Source organism: Dendrobates tinctorius, unplaced genomic scaffold (genome assembly GCF_039654945.1).
Source record: "Dendrobates tinctorius isolate UK_male_01 unplaced genomic scaffold, ASM3965494v1 ptg000083l, whole genome shotgun sequence".
In the NCBI taxonomy this organism is placed as follows: domain Eukaryota; kingdom Metazoa; phylum Chordata; class Amphibia; order Anura; family Dendrobatidae; genus Dendrobates; species Dendrobates tinctorius.
This window is the reverse complement of record NW_027361751.1, coordinates 20,789,224-20,805,515: the sequence shown is the minus strand read 5'-3', so window position 1 is coordinate 20,805,515 and position 16,292 is coordinate 20,789,224. Positions and strand designations below refer to the sequence as shown.

The following is a 16,292-nucleotide window of genomic DNA, read 5'->3' as shown; positions in this document are numbered from 1 at the left end:
GATTTTTCTTCCCCTCCATATCCTGGTTGTATACCCGAATCTATTGCCACATAGAACATGTGCTCTGTTCTTGTGATCAAGTTATTTATGTTGCATTTTTTGGTCCGCCCAACGTCGTTAAAAATGCGCATGCGCGCGTCAGCGCACGCAATACGCAAAAAAATAGTATTACAGTCTATTTGCACGCTGACGTGTGCTGTATAGTGCGCATGTCAGCACTTAGGGAGCTCGTGCGATTTCGGAGTAAACAATGTCTAGACACTGTGTAAATCCAGCCCCTCAACAAGAAACATTGTTTGGGAGCATGGGAGATAAAAAGAAGGGCTTTGTAGTGCCACCTCATCACTCTCCAGACATACTGCAAGAAGAAAAGACACCCACCCAGCCAGAGATCGTATTTTGGATCACAGCATCTTTTATGTGAGTATAATTTTTCTGCGAGCCTGTGCTTTCAAATATATAATGTGTAGTAATGTTTTATTTTTTTCTTTTGCTAGAATGTCTTCTGGATCCGAATACTCACCAGCAGCGGAAGAAATGGCAGACGCAGAGCGTGAGGTGAGTAGTTTGCTGTCTTGTGAAGTATACCTGCCTGTCCAAATGTTTAATTATTTATTTTCTTTTACAGACCTCGGCATCGGACCAGCCAAGTGAGGGGGAGCAGCCAGATCAGCGTACACAAAGCACGGCGGGAAGGAGACGCACAGTAGGAAAGTTTTTTCCTATTTTTTTATTTATTTTTTATTGGATTCTGGTTTTTCTGTCCTGCTTTTCTCCCCTTTTTTTTTCTTCTCCATCACCACTCTCCATGAATGCAAAGATTCTAAATGTATTTCTTTTCTAGGTTCCACAACGCGATGAGGACATCTATCTAGACAATGAGCCACTCATCAGCCTTGTCCAGGAGCGTGTCTCGTTGTGGGACAGCGGTGACCAGCAGTACAAGGACATTGTGGTGACCCGGCGGCTATGGAATGAAGTGGCTGCAGCATTGATGGAGGGCTGGGACAGCGCCTCTGCAACTGTCAAAAAGGCGCTCAGTAAGTATTTCTCTGTTGTGTGATGCTGCATTGACTCTTGAGCCTGATGATACATGTGTGTTTACTGCAAGAGATCTGCTTGCAGTAAACACACATGTGTCCTCAGGTTCAATAGTGTACGCATTGTGTCTTGAATGCTGTCTCTTTTTTATGGTTCGCTCTTGATCCTGATGATACATGTGTGTTGGCTGCAAGAGATCTGCTTGCAGTAAACACACGTGTCCTCAGGTTCAATAGTGTACGCATTGTGTATTGAATGCTGTGTCTTTTTTATGGTTCACTCTTGATCCTGATGATACATGTGTGTTTACTGCAAGAGATCTGCTTGCAGTAAACACACATGTGTCCTCAGGTTCAATAGTGTACGCATTGTGTCTTGAATGCTGTCTCTTTTTTATGGTTCACTCTTGATCCTGATGATACATGTGTGTTTATTGCAAGAGATCTGCTTGCAGTAAACACACATGTGTCCTCAGGTTCAATAGTGTATGCATTGTGTATTGAATGCTGTGTCTTTTTTATGGTTCACTCTTGATCCTGATGATACATGTGGGTTTACTGCAAGAGATCTGCTTGCAGTAAACACACATGTGTCCTCAGGTTCAATAGTGTACGCATTGTGTATTGAATGCTTTGTCTTCTTTATGGTTCACTCTTGATCCTGATGATACATGTGTGTTTACTGCAAGAGATCTGCTTGCAGTAAACACACATGTGTCCTCAGGTTCAATAGTGAATGCATTTTTATTTGAATTATTGGTGATTCAGCATTGATGACAACTCAGGTGTGTGTAGTAATACAGATACCATCATTGTGTTGTCCAACCTAATTTTGTTTTTCTTTTCCATTGTTTCAAAAGTGAACAAAGTCTGCACACGTTGGCGCTCGATGAAGGACCGTTTCAACACTGATGTTCGTGCTGAGGGACAGGTTCGCAGTGGCTCTTCTGCAAGGACAAGAGCCAAGTATCGGTATCATCGCACCTTGGAATTCTTATGACCAGTACTTGCCACCAGAGCGTAAGTATTTTTTTTTTTTTTTTTTTTTTTGCTTATTAACCCTAATTTATATTCTTCAGCTGATCCGTCTTGTTAATGCTGGATACTAATGTTTACCTTTTTTTTCCACAGCACCTGTAGCAGCACCCTGCAACCTGTCCCGGGAGCGGCTCTTCATCAATCGACCTCAGACCCGTCCCAGCCATCCGACAGCCAGGAAGCAAGTTGCAGGTCAGCAACACAGACAGCTGGTGACCAGGAAGCTGGTCAATCAGGTGTTCCCCTGTCCCAGGTCTCTGCCACTGGTTATGCGGGCACTACGCGCCAGCGGCAGAGGGCCTCAGACAGGCCTGTCTTGCCCGAGTTCATGTACTTGAGCGAGGCCTTTCATGCCAGTCTCAAGACGCTGTCCGAAATAGTGGAAAGTGGATTTTCTCTAATGGAACGTGGTTTTAACTACTTGGAACACCTCTTCCACTCTTCCGCACAGCACCTTGACTGGCTGGAGGCCGACCTCAATAGACCAGCGCACCATTTCTTTAGTAAAACTGAACGGGGCATGGCGGATCACCTTAGTCCTGAGCAACAGCTGACTGTCTTACACGCCTGCAACACTGCTTACTTGCAGGCTATGCAGCAGAATCAGTACGTGCAGCAGTCAGTGTTGTCATTCCCACCTGTGCCACCACTGACTCGCTTCACCACAGTACCGACTTCTGCTGCATATCACTGCACAGCCACCTGCATTCCTAGCCAATCTGGGCACCACTACACCACACCAATGTCGAGTGCTGCTGGACATTCCACCCCCGCCGCCACCACCATGTCATGCATTGCTCCTGTCTGGAGCACCAGCACTGCCACCGTTATCACATCTTGGCGCACCTCCAGCGCTAAATCTCGTTGGGCCACCACCTCTTCACCTGTTCGCACAGAAAGAACATCTCCGGATTGGAGCATCGCCACTTCTCCAATGCATGAGAGCACCACCACAACTCTGCACCATTCAAGGAGCACCCCAACCACCACTCTTTAGAGGACCACCACCACCACCACATCTCCTCATAGGAGCACCGCCACCACTACTCTGCAGAGGATCACCGCCAACACTTCGCCTCCTCATGGCACCTCCAAAACTCATCAGAATAGCATCGCCACCACTTCACCATATCGGAGCACAGCCCACACTTCTCCCACCAGAAGCACCGGGCGTAATTCACCTTCCATGGTCACTGTCACCACCATTTCACCTACAAGGAGCACCGCCAGCGCCACCACCGAGCACCCTAGGGAAGACCCTCATTCTGTTTTTTATTTACATCGTCCACGGACCAGCAGCTCTAGGCGGTCAAGCCATGGAAGGTGGTCACACGGTGGTAGTCGGTCCAGGCAGGTGACTCCTGCCCCAAAGAAGAAAAAACAAAAGACTTTGTTACTCAATCCCCCCTCTCCTTCCAATGTTTCACATCCTTCCTCCTTTATCATGCCTGACCTCCCTTCCCCCAGTAATTTAGTAGCACCTTCACCTCTCTCCACACCCCCAAAGTATCCAACACTTCTCCCAAACGTCCTTCAAAGTGAAAATAATTTTATTAAAAAAAAAAAATAAACATTGAATATTTTGTGTTCAAATAATGTTTGGTTAATGTGTCTTTCGCCGCCTACACACACTGCGCCGTACACACACTGCGCCATACACTTTTCTTTTTTGTGTACACATAGCCCAGAAATGACACGTTTTGTGTGTCAATTTTGGAGATATGTATCTGCAAACAAGAAAAACTCAATATACGTTAATTTTTTACATGGCCTCAGTGTCTTTGCTCAGGTAACGTAATAGATGATGGTGTTGATTGCAAGGACTATCTATTGTTACCTTGATGAGTATCCTTATCAGTTAATCTACTATGGTGTTTTGTAACATCATTTTACTGTTTGGAATACAATCCAAGGTTATTATAGATAGACCTTGTAAATCAGGGTTCCCCAACTCCAGTCCTCAAGGCCCACCAACAGATCATGTTTTCAGGATTTCCTTAGTATTGCTAACATGATAATTGCATCACCTGTGCAATACAAAGGGAATCCTGAAAACATGATCTGTTGGTGTACCTTGAGGACTGGAGTTGGTGAACCTAGTTCTAAACAACCTCATACTCTATTTAATGTGGGTTTACAAAGTGAGGAGATGATGTTGAAAATACACGTCATATGGGCATGAACCTGGCGTTGTATCATACTTTGAAGAAAAAACCATACAGGTATAAACACAGGCGTTTTATTAACATACACAACACATAAAAATTAGGTTACACCATTTGCTCTTGCCAGGCCACCCGTCCAATATCAGAGGTGAAGTAGGTCGCAAATTGGTCCCTCATTTGCACTACTTCAACCGATGACCATAGAGGATGCTGATTAAATTCTGGCAAGGGGTTAGGAGAAGAATCATCTAGTTCAAAACTAGGGTGCTCTCTATCCATCACAAAATTGTGTAGAACAACACAGGCCTTCACCACCTCATCCACAATTTCTAGTTTAAGATTAATGGCTGTGGAGAGAATTCGCCATCTGGATACTAGTATACCAAAGGCACACTCTACAGTTCTTCTGGCCCTGGTCAACCTGTAATTAAAAATTCTTTTAGTGTGGTCCAAGTCCCGGCTGGAGTATGATTTCAGCAGGTGTTGGCACATCTGGAATGCCTCATCCCCAACCATTACAAAGGGCTGTGGCAGACGTTCGGTTTTGGGAAGAGGCCGTGGCATGGGGAAATTGAACTGGTTGCCATACAACCTCTGTCCCATGTCTGAGTTCTTAAAAGCCTGGGAGTCATTTGCACGCCCAAATGCACCAATGTCCACTGCAACAAACTTAAGCACCCGTTACACATAGCGATATCGCTAGCAATATCGCTGTAACATCACTGGTTTTTGTGACGTTATAGTGATATTGCTAGCGATATCGCTATGTCTGATACTTACCTCCGACCGCTGCCCCGCTGGTTATCGCTGATCGCGCGAGAAGGTCCTGGACCATTTCTCGCCGAGCGCTTCCTGCTGGGCTTCCTGTGGTGCCGACAAGCGACGTGTGGACGCGGGTGGGAGGACGTCAGGATCGCCACGTCTGACAGGTAAGTAGCGACCCCCGACCCCTGCTATGTCGCTGGTGAGATCTGCCTGTGTGGCAGCTCACTAACGACCACTTAGCGATGCACCAGCGATCCATATCTTTGTCGGGATCGCTGGTGCATCGCTAAGTGTAACGGTACCCTTACAGTCTGCATCAGAAATGGCCATTAGTACTGTAGAGAAGTACTTTTTATAGTTGTAGTACTCTGATCCAGTTCTCTTGGGTTTTATAATCCTCATGCGTTTCCCATCCACCGCATCCAAACAATTAGGGAAATTGCAGACTGTCCAGAATCTTTCTGCATTTTCAAGTCACTTTTCCACGGTGGGCAGGGGCATAAATTCTCAACAGAGAATGTCCCACAAAGCCCGGCAGGTGTCTGCAACTATTCCAGACAAGGTGGATATTCCAAGACGGAACTGGAAGTGCAGAGAAGAGAAGGTCTCTCCAGTAGCCAGGAATCTGGGACACAAAGAAACAACAAGAATTTATATTTGTGTATAGGGATTTTTAACACATTAAAAAAAAACAAAAAAAAGGGCACACCAATAAATATGCATCCTTTTCTTTAAAAAAAATGCCTCAAACCAATGCAGCATACTTTTAGTACATGGCAGATCAAGAATTCTGCCATAATATACTACTACATCAAAGAACCAATACTATCATGCAGTCAGTGGTTACATACCATATTGTGAGCAGGAGCTGTTCCTTGGGAGGAATTGCATGACGGAGCTGTGTGTCCTGTCTACGGATGACATCTTGTACACGATCAAGTAAATACATGAAGCTTTGATGGGACATCCGTGTGTAATCCGTAAATTTATCTGGTTTTGCCTGTAGTTCACTGTGGTACGCTCCACAGTTCTCCCGGAGTTCAACAATAGGATGAATCCACAAATGCCGCCGCTGCCGTCTTCGCTGTCTCTCTCTCTCTTTGTTCATGGCAAGCAGCTGTGTAAGCTTGAGCCATCCTAATGTCCAGATCCAAATTGAAGTGAAAGCTTTTCCAGCGCAGATCCATGTCTTCATCAAAAACTGCTAGCAACTGGGAAGAATAGCTTTAAACTGGGTCTAGATAAGGAATTACAATAACACACGCCCACTGCTGTCCAATTGGTGGAGTATGAGTCATAATTGGTCAATGATTTGTAAAATCCAGTGATTGTGACATTATGCGCAATAATCATGCAAACGCATGCAAAACGTTTACAAACGCATATAATCGCTGCTTTTTTTGGCTTACCGGCCACGATTATGTCCCTAAAAAACGCTGCGTTTACAAGCGTTTGTAAGCGTTTTTTGTATGCGTTTGATGTGCGCTCCAAACGCAGCGCAAAAAAACGCTAGTGTGAAACTGGCCTTACATATTTTTAGTTGAAAGTGACTCTATTGGGACATAGATGGAATAAAAGTAATAAAGGACAATTGCGAATTCAAATCATTGTCTTGTTTGGGTTGCCCTACATGAGAATGCTCATTTCCTGTAAGCCTAACTTCCTTCTGTCCACTTTAGCGGGAGCATACATGCTATTTGTACAACCCCAATTCCAATAAAAAAAGTTGACTTTTTTTTTTCATTTGAAAAAAATAACTCATTTAGAAATTGATGGTAGCAACACATTTAAAAATGTTTTATATATTTCTCTTAAATTATGTAGTTAAAGACTAACGACATTAATAACTAATTACCCTATAACAAGACTGTTTGATCCTATCTTACTGCAGAGGTTGGCACCCTAAACCTGCGCAAGTGGTGTCCCCGCGCACTGATGACTCGCTCTTCTCACACAATAGCACCCATTGTGGCAAAAATGAGAGTTAGGACTCAATATACAAGTAATTAATTTAGTTACTTAATGTTACCGTAAAGGTTAACAAAAGGCTGGAAAAGAAAGTGGTACTAATTAAAAACAGCTGGAGGGTAAATTTTAAAAATCACATATCTCTGTATAAAAAGAGCTTATTAGAGAGGCAGAGTCTCATAAGCAAAGATGGTCAAAGGTTCACTAATCTGTAAACAACTGTATTAAAAAATTGTGGAACAATTTCAGGACAAATCTTCCTCAACGTAAAATGACAAAGACTTTGAATATGACACCATTTACAGAACATAATATCATCCAAAAATTCAGAGGTTCTGGAGAAATACATGTGCACAAGGGTCAAGGCGACGGCCAAAGTTGGATGCTTGTGAGCTACTGTCCCTTAGATGGTATTAAATTAAAAACAGACATGATTCAGCCTTTCTAATCCTTTTCCCCTTTGCCCCTTTTTCCTTCCATTTCCCTCTCTTTGTTGCTGAAATGATTAGTATTTTATGTATAACATTAGCATGATATACAATGTTTATTCTTCATTATTTTATTTATATGTTTTTAATAAGTTGTTTTTATCAAAAGAAAAATCTAGCAAAGAAGTCCGAAGACTATTGAATGTCCAGAATCCTACATCAAGCAAGAATGGGACAACATTCTGCTCCCAAATCTCCAACAATTTGTCTCCTCACTTCTTAAGGTACCGTTACACTTAGCGATGTACCAGCGATCCCGACCAGCGATATGATGCGGTCAGGATCGCTGGTACATCGCTAAGTGGTCGCTAGTGAGCTGCCACACAGGCAGATCTCACTAGTGACATCGCTGGGGACAGGGGTCGCTACTTACCTGTCACACCAGGCGATCCTGCGTCCTCCCGCCCGGCTCCACGCGTCGCTCGTCGTCACAGCAGGAAGCGCCGCAGGAAGCTGATGACGAGAAACAGTCCAGCCTGTTCTCGCGCGATCAGCGATAACCAGCGGGGGAGCGGGTTGTAGGTAAGTATCAGACACAGCGATATCGCTAGCAATATCGCTATAACGTCACAAGTTATAGCGATATTGCTAGCGATATCTCTTAGTGTGACATGCCCTTTAGAAGTTTATAGATTATTGTAAAAAAAGAGGGGATGCTCACAATGGAAGACATGGTAAACATGGGACAGAACAACTTTTTTTGGACATGTGTTACTGTCATCAATTTCTAAATAAGCCAATTTTCTTCAAATTGTTCTGTGTTCTACGTTCTCTTGTGATGAAAATATAGCTAAAAGAGATTTTTTCAAATCATTGCATTCTTGTTTTCTTTACATTTTATACAATGTCCTGACTTGTTTTTTGGAGTTGCAGTTGTATTTTATCTAAAAGCATTCTTCAATTGGGGACCTTGTTGGTGTTCAGGAAATCTGAGGATCCTCTGCACGAGATAAACTTCCTGTTAGGCGTTGGATTCCTGGCATGGCACAGCGGGAATCCAGAGCCAGACATCCTGCGGTCTCCCATTCTCCTCTGACCGCTCAGACTCCTGCTCAGCAACCACGGCAAGCCAGGCATTCTCCTCAGACTCATTCTGTGAGCCTGGATGTTGCTGGCACCTCCGGTGCAGCAATGGTAGCGCAACCTGCTTTGCAGGGAACCGCTCCAGAGGCTAAGTCCTCGTGCCGTGCTACTGGGCATGCCCACAACGTGCCCTCTCAGTGGAGAGCATGGGTCACATGTGCAGGTCCTGTGTCGGATCTGATTGGTCCTTCCCAAAGTATTGGAAGGTCCCGGAAGCGCATGGCTATAAAAGCCCCACATGGCGGCTCGGCCATGCGCTAGTGTAGCATATTATTCTGTGTGTGTATGGTGATGGATGCATGGACTGGTGTCTGACTCATTATGAAACCCCTACCCTCTGATATTACGAGTGGTGACCGAGTGTGTATAGTCAGCTCCAGGGTTGTGGCAAGCTACACGCCACGTGCTCCACGCCTACATTAGCGTCCGTCGGCGCCTGGTCCTTGGCGCCGACGCTTGCGGCTTTCTCTGCCGCTGCGCTGTAGTAACAGCAGCTGTTGGTGTTCATGGCTGCGACGCCACACGCAGGCCTCTGTGACGCTAACAGGGCCCACGCCTTTGCTTTAGTGTTCGCCAAGCGACTCTGTGTTTGTACGGAGCCGCCCATAGCGTTCGGGTGACGTTAACCCCAGCGCAGTACCGCACCTACGAGGTGCATCTGCCATTGTTCAGCAGTGGTCTTGTCACCTACCGCACGATGGACCCCGGGCGGCGAACGCACCTACTATTATTTATATTTGGTTCGTTCCTCCGACCCTAACACTTCCTTCCTGACACTCAGATATTGCACATAAGAAAGCGAAAACAGGTATTCCAGGATCCAATCTGATACAGATTAGCAGAATTTTATTTTATTTTTTTTTAATGCCTCATTAATGTCAATACTAGAGATTAGTCTAGTGAGAAATTTAAGGTTTTTGTAGTTATTGAGCATAACAATAATTTACATAGAATACATTTTGTCCTTACAGTAGCCATTAATCTGGTTGATCTGCAGTGCTAGACAACGACACATGCTTAGATAATCCAAGGGTCATCACACCATAGCAAGCAAACATCAGTGATCTATCTTAAAGGGAATCTGTCACCCTTTTTTCGAATAGGAGCTGCCGGCACCGACATCAGGGGCTTATCAACTCTTTTTTCTTATCTTTCAGGTTACATCGGAGGCTTATCTACAGCATTACAGAATGCTGTAGATAAGTCGCTGATGTCGGTGTCAGCAGCTCATATTCGAAAAAAGGGTGACAGATTCCCTTTAACTATAGTAAATCATTGTTTTTGATTTAAAAACATGTGTAATAAAAACCACAATAAAAGTCAAAAACATACAAATATGTAAACACAAAGAAAAACAAAGCACAACTTCACATCCACAGAGCTTGTGTTTTCCTCCCTAGTATGGTTGAAAAGCGTCTACTAAGAACTGACCCCATCACTAAGTAAGAACAGTACAGTACTCAAGATGAAACAATGTTGGTTCTATGTATTTTCCTAGAAATATTTTGCAATAGAGAATCACGTGGTGAACACAATAGAATAATTTAGCCAGTAGTTATTCTCAGATTTCTCATTATGAAATCGGTCAGGCGTTTGACTGTACACATTTAAGATGTGCAGGATGTGTTTGACTCTGATTATACTGTATTTCAATTACATACTTGTATAAAGCGGCAAAGTCTCAGTTCTTAAAGATGAAGAAATGTGTTAACAGCAAGAGCTTATTTCTAAATGAAAAGTACCTTTATTTTATTGTACTTGCTGTTGTTGATATTGCCATTCTGTGATATATAAATGATATTCTGATACACTGTTTTACATTTCAAAACAAATTTATCAGCAGGTTTTTTGCTTTGCAATCTGAGAGCACCAAAATGTAGGGGCAGAGACCCTGATTCCAGCGATGCATCACTTATAGGGCTGCTTGGTGCAGTTTTAATAGAATCACTGTTTTATCTGCTGTTGATGTAGCAGTGCTCAGAATGCTGCACAGGCCGTGTGCAGAGAACAGCAAGTATCAGTGGTTGCTATGGACAATTGCTATTGTGTTTGACTTACACACAGCGAGATCACTAGCAATATCGTCACAGGTTTTGTGACACAGCAGCGATATCGCTATGTGTGATACTTACCTCCGACCGCTCCCCCGCTGGTTATCGCTGATCGCGCGAGAACGTCCTGGATCATTTCTCATCGTCAGCTTCCTGCTGGGCTTCCTGTGTCGCCGACAAGCGACGTGCGGACGCGGGCGGGAGGACGTCAGGATCGCCGCATCTGACAGGTAAGTAGGGACCCCTGACCCCTGCTATGTCGCTGGTGAGATCTGCCTGTGTGGCAGCTCACTAGCGACCACTTAGCGATGTACCAGTGATCCATATCGTTGTCGGGATCGCTGGTGCATCACTTAGTGTAACGGTACCCTAACTCAGCCGAGTATGAGTAGTCAGGGTCTGTTCTGTTTAGATAGCGCCTGGACAAGGTTAGGGATGTTTGTTTTGGTGATGTGCAACCTGTGGAAAACAATAAAAACAGCATGTGTTTGGACCAAAACTGTATTGCCTGGGTGAACGCTACCCTATGGTCGAATGCCTAATACCTACCAGAGAGAGAGTGAATCCCTAAAATTAGTGGAGAATGCTGACATATAGTCCCAGAGAGCACATTGTGAACACAGTGTGAAAGCAATTAATTCAGGTGCACCAGCAGCAGCTAATACAGCAGCAGCAGCAAACCCAACTGGAGACTTACAAACTCTGGCTACCGCAGTATCAACATAAGCAGCAGGAGCTAAAGCAGCAGCAGAATTAGCAGCAGTTACAGGAGGTTCAGCAGCAGCATTAGATGGTTCTCCTGGCAGAACCTGTCCAGGTCATGGAAAAGACATCATCCTCCAGTCAAAGTAAAGGTATCTGGGTGAGGCAAACAGTAAGGGAGGCCTTACAGAACATAACTCTTAAAGGGAATCTATCACCCCATTTTAGCCCGGCACCGCCATTAGGGGCTTAGCTACAGCATTCTGTAATGCTGTAGATAAGCTGCCAATGAAACCTGAAAGATAAGAAAAACACGTTAGATTATACTCACCGGGGGGCGGAGTCGGGTGCAGTGGGTGTCGCGGTCCGGTCCGGCGCCTCCCATCTTCATACAATGATGACCTCCTCCTTGCTTCTCCCTTGTCTCCTGCGTAGGCGTACCTTATCTGCCCTGTTGAGGGCAGAGTAAAGTACTGCAGTGCGCAGGCGCCGGGAAAGGTCAGAGAGCCGAGGGAGAAGTAAGAAGGAGGACATCATCGTATGAAGATGGGAAGCGCCGGATGGGACAGCGACACCCATCGGACCGGACCAAACACCAGGGTGAGTATAATCTAACTCTTTTTTCTTATCTTTCAGATTACATCGGCGGCTTATCTACAGCATTTCAGAATACTGTAGATAAGCCCCTAATGGCAGTGGCCGCAGCTTATATATAGGCCAAAAATGGGGTGACAGACTCCCTTTAAGGATGATGTTGAGGCTTTTCTGACTGTGTTTGAGAAGAGCAGGCAGAGGTCCTAGATCCATACCTTATAGAGGAACCGCCAAAACAGTACTACAACATTGCACTGCAGAATGCCAAGGAGTATGATAAGCTGAAAGCGGAGATTATGGTACGATTGGGCATCACCCTGGCAGTCTATGCACAATGGGTGCACCTCTGGTGCAACCAAAGGGACAAACAACCTCGGTCCCAGATGTTCAACTTGTTACACCTAGTGCAAACATGGCTGCAGCCTGAGACCAGCTCTCCAGCACAGATGGTGGAAAAAGTGGTAATGGACCGATTTATCCACTCACTATCTAAGTATGTACAAAGTTGGGTTGCCCAAGGAGATCCCCAGAATGGAAAGATAGTTAGCTATGGATAACTCCCTGTTTTGGTGCTGTACAACCTGTGGAAAGAAATAAAAACTGCACATGTTTATACCAAAACTGCATTGCCTGTGTGAGGCTACCTACGACCGAATGACTAATGCCTTCCAAAGATATTGAATCCCTATAACGCTCTCCATTCCATCTCATTGAGCTAGAGCGTGTGTGCACAGAAGAATCGGAAAAATGTCAGCCTCTAGACGTACAAAGCTGGTAGAGACTTGCCTCAAAAGACTTGCAGCTAGCGATGAGCAGACCTGTGGGTGTTATGGTTCGTCGGGTTCGACTGAACTTTAGTCCAAAGTTCAATTCGGGTTCCAGAACTTGAATCCGAACCCCATAGAAGTCAATGGAGACCCGAACTTTGGTGCTGTAAAAGCTCTCTCTGTCTATCAACACTAAAACAGACATCCGGGAGTAGCCCGTGTTCGGAGTTCGGCACTGGACAAACTCCAAACTTTACAGTTCGTGTTCGCTCAACTCTACTTGCATCAGTAATTGCAGCATAAGGAGGTCCTATAAAGTTTCGACTCGGGAGGGGGGCTGAAAATAAAAGCACATCACAATTTTCAGATTTATATTTTTAAAATATTTAGAAAACCATGTATTTATACTTACTACTTTGTGTTGGTATAACAATCAAAATATATGTAAGTTTGTGGGTGTAACATGAAAAAAAATGTGGAAAAGTTCACTGGTCATGAATACTTTTTCAAAGCAGTGTACAACCAACATGTAATACTATGTTACACATTTCAGATATCTAAATCAATTTAATATAGGACAAACCATAAATACATAAATATGTAAAAAACAAATTACATTGCTTTGGGCCATTCATGCTTTTCAGCCATGTACTCCAACACCACAAGTTCTGTGTATGTAAAGCAGGAGAAACACCAAACTAATCTATTAGTGTTATGCACATGAATGTTACTTATATGGCAGGTGTGATGAAGGAGTTTAACTGCTCCTACCCCCCCAGGGCCTGTAAGCATATTGAACAAAACAGGATTTAGGGCTCCAATGTTGAATAGCAAAGCCTTTTAGTATGATAATGAGATAAGGCCCAAAACAGAACTTCAAAGCCAAGTAGGAGCCATGTCAGCATGGGGCAGGAAGGCACCTGGGGGCTTCAATTAGAATCTACCTGTCAGCTAGACACAGAAATACACATCCATTGTCTCTCCCAGCCGCCCCGACTCCATCCTAGGATCATGGATTATGAGCACATCTTTCGACTTATGGACTTATGAAAAATATCCGAGTGACCCTGAGGAAATTGCGCATCTGGCAGTGCAACTCCTGAGGCGGTGAGGGTTCTGGAGCCTGAGATACATAGATTGGCCCTCCACAGCGACCCAATGGGGCCATGTTTGCTCTCCACACGACAGGCAAAACAAACCGCATTCACTGGTACCTCTCATGTCCTGATCCGATCATGCTGTTGAAAGTTACCCCCTTTCTTAGATATTGGGAATAAGTTCTGCAGGGAGCTACAGGGTGGAGATTATTAGCCCACCCTCTGACACAGGGGGAGGGACCTAGCGTGCTTAAGAACTAGCAGCCCATGGCAGAGAGTGTCTCTCACACAGAAGAACCAGACGATGAAGATCTAAGAAGGAACTTGGGACAGATCTGCCAAGGGGAGCAGCGGCCCATGGTTTGGGGTCTGTCCGGCAACTAAGATTCTTGTACCTGTGGACTGCAGAGCTCCCAGCACCCACATGCACTCTACAATCTGGTAAATTGACCTCCAGCTTAATCTCTCTAATTCTTGTACCCTTATTGTTATATTTTACTCTGACTGCAAATCCACTGTAATTCCATTGTATAGCTTACTGTATATTTCTGTAATTATCTAGTGCGCCCTTAAGGCAATTAAACCATAAAATTAATCTTGGGCTGATGCTTTTACTCTGATTACGAATCTTAGAATACCCAGAGGGTAACAGGACATCCTCCCCGGCGGCCATTTGCTCTAGGTGCAGTTCCCTTACTGACCTGAGAGACAAAGGGGGCGCCGGAGAGCTGTGCCTGTGTAGTTACATCACATTGGTAACGTAGGAGGAACGGGTCCTGTTCCTCCACATTGATGGCAGCGGTGGGATCAGAGTAATAGTGTGTGTTGGACCCCTACTCCCAGACACTAGAGACTACCAGCGGTAACTTTCACTGCTGGGGTCTTAAGGTCAGCCCAGCACTAGATGGTCAGAGTGCAAATATAAAAAGTTGTGTGCGAGGTCAGGTTTGCAGCTGTGTCAGTAACTAGAGGTTCCCAAGATGGCGGAAGACACCAGGAGTAAGGCAAAGGGGGAGGCCAATGCTATGGTCTATGAGGAGGTGGTGGAGGACAATACCATTGAAGGCGAGGGGGAGCTCAGCCAGGGCTCCCCAAGGAGCCAGACCCCCGTGCTCTGTCCCGCAGTGGACTGTCCACCACCTGCCCGCCCCAGCGTGTCCAGATCGGAGGCCCTTTTCCAAGCGGCTATGGCACAGCTCGAGGCTGGTAACGACGCCACCCATGACAGACTCCTGGTGGCGGCAGAGAAAGCAGCGAAGCGAGAGCAAGCGGCAGCAGAGCGTGAGCATGCAGAACGGGTGCTGCAGGCTGCAGAACGCCGTGAAACTGTGGAGCGCCGGCACCGACTGGAGATGGCTCAGCACGGGCTCCCGCTGGATGCTCCAGCCCCACCGGGGACCATGGCTTCCAAGGTCCGGGCAGAGGACTTCCCCCTGCTTGAAAAGGATGGGGACCTGGATTCCTTTCTGCTGGCCTTTGAGAGAACCTGCCTCCAACACCATCTGGCCCTGGATCAGTGGGCAAGGTACCTGACCCCCCGTGTGAGGGGTGAGTCCCTGGAAGTTTTGGGGGACTCACCTGCCGGGGAGGAGCAGGACTACAACAGCATCAAGTGGGCCCTGATCCAACACTACAACCTCACCCCGGAGTCGTACCGCAGGAAGTTCCAGATCCTGCTGCGGGGCTCAAAGGACACCTGGACCGACCACATGCGGGCACTGCTGAGAGCTGCAGAGCACTGGACCTCGGGTCTAGAGCTCACCACCCCCGCCAGGAGGTCCAGGAACTGTTCGTCACAGAGCAGTTCTTGTGGAACTGCCCAGAGGACCTCCAGCAGTTCCTCCGTGAGCGGAAACCAAAGGGGGCTTCTGCTACAGCCGCCCTGGCAGACGACTATGCCAACAACAGGGCGTCTGAGCCAAAGAAGTCTGCCAGCAGCACCTGGAGAGGGGGTAAGCCCAATCCTGCCCCTGTCCCCCCAGCCCCCAGAGTGCAAGGGGTGTACCCCCCTGCTGCCCTCTCCAGGCCAGGAGCAGAACCCAGACGTTGTCATCATTGCAACCAGCCGGGACACTTTAAGGCTGGGTGTCCCCAGCGCCAGAAGGCCCCATCCCTGTCCCAGAAACCGTCCACTGTTTTGTGTGTGGGAGGGGGTGGTGGGAGGTCCCTGGACAATTACCAACCCATCACCATCGGCTGCTCAGTGGTCATGGGACTGCGGGACACAGGCGCTGAACGAACCCTGGTACGTCCTGAGGTGGTGTCCCCTCAAGACTTGGTGCCTGGGAAAACCCTTTCCATCTCTGGAATAGAAGGTGTTGAACTGTCGCTGCCTGTCGCCAAGGTGTTTTGGACAGGGGCGCCGGGAGGGGAATGCGGGAGGTAGGAGTAACGCCAAATATTCCTGCCAATGTGTTGCTTGGGACCGATTTGGGACGGCTAGTGTCTCAGTATGTGGCCACTGATCCCCCAAGTCCGGCTCCCCAAGAATGTCACGACTCTACTGTGACTGCTAATGTTAATGTGTTGAATGT

The 16,292-nt window shown here is 46.2% G+C and overlaps 1 long non-coding RNA gene across 1 annotated transcript; it reads left to right on the top strand.

Annotated features, from left to right (window-relative positions):
- The first annotated feature begins 286 nt into the window (after positions 1 to 286).
- LOC141097234 (uncharacterized) lies at positions 287 to 3,626 on the top strand. Its single transcript, XR_012233893.1, has 5 exons — positions 287 to 420; positions 498 to 558; positions 629 to 1,040; positions 1,901 to 2,060; positions 2,172 to 3,626. It is a non-coding gene; the product is annotated as an uncharacterized lncRNA (long non-coding RNA).
- Positions 3,627 to 16,292: the final 12,666 nt, after the last annotated feature.